This window comes from Berghia stephanieae, chromosome 12 (assembly GCF_034508935.2).
Source record: "Berghia stephanieae isolate SIO BIC M18660-M18661 chromosome 12, UCSD_Bste_1.3, whole genome shotgun sequence".
NCBI lineage: Eukaryota > Metazoa > Mollusca > Gastropoda > Nudibranchia > Aeolidiidae > Berghia > Berghia stephanieae.
The window spans coordinates 5420841-5425840 of NC_088371.1; the positions used below are offsets into that span (position 1 = coordinate 5420841).

Consider the following 5000-nt stretch of genomic DNA (forward strand, 5'->3'; position numbering starts at 1 on the left):
CTCTCCCCTTCTTTCTCTCACGTTCTCCCTCCTCTCCTCACTATTTTATCGTGTTAAATGATTTATTCCTGTCTTCTCTTTCAATTTCTATTATCCTGAGCCTTGAGAGCTTTTGTACAGAGTAATATCCCCTAAACGTGCTCAAAGCGCTTTACAGAGCGTTGATCTTACACAATGTTAGAGAGCAAAAGACAGATTCAAAAGAACTATTATAAGATCGAGTGACCTCCAACTCTCTCTCTCTCTCTCTCTCTCTCTCTCTCTCTATCTCTCTCTCTCTCTCCTTCTCTCTCTCTGTTTGTATGTTTGTGTGTGTGTGTGTGCGTGAGAGAGAGAGAGTGTGTGTGTGTGTGTGTGTACATGTGTTTGTGTGTGTATGTGTGTATGTGTTCCTATGTTATCTCGCTAGTTCCGTCTGTATGTTTGCGTCCGTAGGGAAAAATGCTTCTGTTATTCATATTCTAAATGGCTTAAAGTAGGAATGGTAAATAAAAAATTAATTCATCTAAAATAGGTCTGAGGGTCTAGCGTTTACTTATTCGAAAATTAAATAAAAAATGGATTAAACTTAAAACATTAAAACTGATTCTTCATCATATCAGCACTTAACTAGCCTTAACTGTCAATTTAGTATTGTCATATTTTGACATATTATTATCTTTATAATGCCTTTGTATGATTACTTGCGACGATGTGGTCTCGTGGTATAGCACTAACCTTCGATTCGGAAGCTCCATGGTTCGAGTCCCAATCTGATCGGCGCATATTTTCGTCATTGGTAAAGGCTCTTTACTCACAATTTCTCATCGTATTCAGGTGTAATATCGCCTGACAGGCGTCATGTCTCGTCGTACAGGTGAAGTGATTTCTGTTGGCTAGGGACCCCTTGTAAAATGCCTTGAGCACGCTTAGTGGATAACGCACTGTATAAATGCTCATTAAAAAAAAAGAATTAACATAACTTTAAATCTATTCATGTTAAGACATTCATTGGTGTTATTATTCTCTTATTTCATATTTAATTTCATTAGCCTTAAAATCGATTCAAGACAACGAAATTAGCGTCTATTGTGAATTAATGAATTAATGTGCTCGTGTCGTATTGAACCAAAGAGTCTATGACTACCAGACCATATCGTTCATTAATTTTGTTTCATTGAAAATAATATTGGTTGGTGAATGTAAACAGAAAACGTGTAACAATATTACATTTAATTAGATATCTAGTAGGTATATTTATCTGTTTGTAACATTGGATTCCTTATCGGATTTCGCACTATCTGAACACTTCAAACATAAACGGATTTTTCCGTTTGGATGATTCGATTTCTGACATGGATGGATCGTAAGTATGATATATTATTACTTATGTCTTATATTCTTTTCTCTGCATTCCCCCTCCCCTTCTTTTCCTATTCCTCCTCCTCCTCCTCCTCCTCCTCCTCCTCCTCCTCCTCCTCCTCCTACAACTACTATTACTAATAGTACTCCTCCTCCTCCTATTCCTCATCCTCCAACTCCTGCTCTCCGATCTCCTCCTCCTCCTCCTCCTTTTCTTCTTCTCCTCCTCCCCTGCTTTTCTTTCCTCTATTTCTCCTTTTTCTCTTCTACGTTACACTCACCTACCCACCCCCACTTCTCCCCCTCCCCCCCCCCCTCCTCTTCTCTTCAGTCCCATATTCTCCTTCAACATATTTTAATCCTCATTCTCTTCCTCTTCTTTTCACAACCACTACATCCTCCTCCTCCTCTTTCTCCTACTACTCCTATTCCTCCTTCTCCCCTTCCTCCTACTCTTCCACCTCCACCACCACCTCCTCCTCTTCCATCTCCTAATCTTTCTCCTCTGCCTCCTCCACCACCACCACCACCACCTCCTCCTCCCCTTCCTCCTCCTCCTTCTCCTACTACTCCTATTCCTCCTCCTCCCCTTCCTACCCTTCCTCCTACTCCTCACACCTCCACCACCACCTCCTCCTCTTCCTCCTCCTAATCTTTCTCCTCCTCTTCCTCCTCCTCCTCATCCTCCTCCTCCTTCTCCTCCTCTTCCTCCTCCTAATCTTTCTCCTCCTCTTCCTCCTTCTCCTCTTCCTCCTCCTCCTCCTCCTCCTCCTCTTCCTCCTCCTAATCTTTCTCCTCCTCTTCCTCCTCCTCCTCTTCCTCCTCCTCCTCCTCCTCCTCCTCCTCCTCCTCCTCTTAATCTTTCTCCTCCTCTCCTCCTCCTCCTCCTCTTCCCTCCTCATCCTCCTCCTCCTCCTCCTCCTTATAATTGTTTGAACTTTACCGTTACCACCAATTCTCAGGGCATACCACTTTATTTTTCCTTTGTTTGACTGAAGCAAGATGCAAACGTGAAACTAACAAATATTCCTTACATTCGAAGTATTTCCATTTTACTATATTATACTTGTAAATGACTCTGGTGATCGCGATAGCTCAATTGGTAGTGCACTCGCTTCATTCGCCTCTCACAGAAACGTACTAAAATGGGACCGGGTATCATCCGCTAAGCTGTGATTGGGTAGCTGGTTATCTTAGATAAAACAGAAAAAACTTTGCAGTAGATTTGCGTCAAATCAAAAGAGTGGCAACCATAAATTGCTATTGTCCGTTTAGCGCTATAAAAACCGGGATAAACTCCATTTTCAAGGGCCTATAAATGTATCTGAAGTAATAACTTCCTTTGTGTATAGATAGTATGCGCTTGGCTAAGGAGCTCACAACTTTGCCATCCGGAAAAATAACGGACCAACACACAAAACTGTGTGTAAACTTGAACGTTTATAATCTGGATAATACAGTTTAATGAGAATTACTCATAAACGAGGATGGCAAAAAGCAATAACAAAGACCTGAGTGACGTCAACTTCAGATTATCTATAGTAACCGGAATAAACTCCAGTTTCAATAGCCTATAAATGGCTCTGAAGTAATAACTAACTACCTTTGTGTGTATATATAGCGCACAGCGAAATATAAAATTACAAACGTAATTTTAAAATACAAAACAAGTTTGCACTCATTGTCATCCGTCAGGCTACTAATCACTCTCATTATCGCTTGATTGTCAAGTTAAAATGCCAAGACAGGGTAACCGTTAGGCTATCGACACCCTTCATGTGTATCAATTATCTGTTAATTGGAGCTGTTTATTTATGGCTAAATGATGTTATTTTCCAATTACGTTGCTTGGATAGAGATGTTGTGAGGTCGTGTGACCCAATTTGTAGAGCAGTGAAATTTGATGGCGGGGGGGGGGGGGGGCTCAGTTGGTAGAGCTCCCGCTTCACACGTAGTGGAACCGAGATCGATTCAGATACAGTCGAGACTTTTTTTTCTAACCCCATGGTTAACCCAACAGTGGATGGGTAGCTGAGTCTGTTAGATTTAGCGGAAAGTACTTTGCGATAGACTAGCGTTCGATCCAAAGGATAGCAAGCAATTGCTATTGTCCGATTCACGCTATATAAACTGAGATAAACTCCGACTCCATGGGCCCAATGGCTCAGAAGGCCTACTTAAGAAATTTGATGCCAATGAATCGAGTTCGAGTCAGTATTATATCATATGTGACTCACCGAGTCAATCTGGTGATATATCGGAATGAACTAGATGAAGAAAATTAGGTTTAACCCTCTCCTTACCATCATCATTATCACCATTGCCTTTTTCACCCTGGGTCAGGGTATAGGCCACAGACAAACAGTTTCCATCCTTCTCTATCGTCATCATCATCATCATTGCCTTTTTCACCCTGGGTCAGGGTATAGGCCACAGACAAACAGTCTCCATCCTTCTCTATCCCGAGCTAACTTTTTAAAAATCTCATTCCATGTCTTACCACTTCTCTGTATATCAGCTTCTTTAATTCTTCTCCATGTTCCTCGTGGCCTTCCTCTTGATTTTCTGCCCTTAGGGTTCCAGTCAAATACTTTCTTTGTTATAGTGGAGTCAACCATTCTATGCATGTGTCCAATCCACTTCCATCGTCTTCTTCCTATTTCCTCTCCCACTGGTTTCTGCTGTGTTCTTTTCCATACTTCTTCATTTTTTTATTCTATCCATCCTTAAGAACTATAGGAAAATAGTCACATTCGTTACGATAAAACGAACATTTTTCTTATTCAAATTTAAAGACTGGCCAACGATAGAAGAGGATGGAAAAGTTTCATCGGTAGTCCATACCCACTGTGGGATGACGACTGAAGATGTACCAATCAGATTCGAACCCTAATCCAACCGGTTCGTAAGCAAGTGACACACCACAAGACCACATACTTGCACAATGGAAAAGCATTCAATGGATTTAAACATATCTTTTATAAGTTTGAATAACCGATCTGTAATGTGAAACTTCTAGAGCCAAAATATTATTGTTTATTATTATGGTAGCAGCTTCTAAGGGTGCTCACACTATTATGTTAACGAAAGCGTGAAAATGGAGAGGCTTCGTATGGGAACAAAACAGACAATGGACGTTTCGGCAGCAAAACAATACACAAATTAACGTGGAAAAAATATAATGAAAAAAAACAACGTTTGTCGTCAACTATAAACTTTTTTGTCGACTTTTTTTTTCATTATATTTTATTTGTTTTCCACGTTAATTTGTGTATTGTTGTGCTGACGAAGGGTTTGTACCCGAAACGTTCATTGTCTGTTTTGTTCCTATACGAAGCCTCTCCGTTTTCACTCTTTAGTTAGTATTTTACGATCACCGGCTTCAGGCAGCCCCTACCGTTTTCTACTATTATGTTATGACGATCTACCCAATCAGCAGTCTTTACCGCACTCGTGCACAGTCGCGAACCCACCGGAAGTTTCGTCACAACACATCGTTCAACTAGATGCTCTGCGGTTTCGGTTATGGTAAAATTTGTTTAACAAAATGAATAGAAAATTAAATACTCAAATCGACGTGCACTTACTTGCAGGTCTGATAACCCAATTCCCTATGGGCTCATTGTTGTAATGGAAATCTAAAGAGATAAAATGACGCA

At 40.7% G+C, this 5000-nt stretch overlaps 1 protein-coding gene and 1 long non-coding RNA gene across 3 annotated transcripts in view; one reads left to right on the forward strand and one right to left on the reverse strand.

Moving 5' to 3' along the window:
- LOC144957782 (uncharacterized) overlaps positions 1–5000 on the reverse strand; it is a 56096-nt gene that overhangs the window by 16829 nt on the left and 34267 nt on the right. The window lies entirely within an intron of this gene.
- Positions 1032–5000, forward strand: part of LOC144957779 (acid-sensing ion channel 1-like) — a 306131-nt gene continuing 302162 nt past the window's right edge. For both annotated transcript variants that reach the window (XM_078889195.1, XM_078889197.1), the window contains exon 1: positions 1032–1345. The gene's annotated coding sequence lies outside the window, so the exon portion shown is untranslated. The remainder of the gene's footprint in view (positions 1346–5000) is intronic.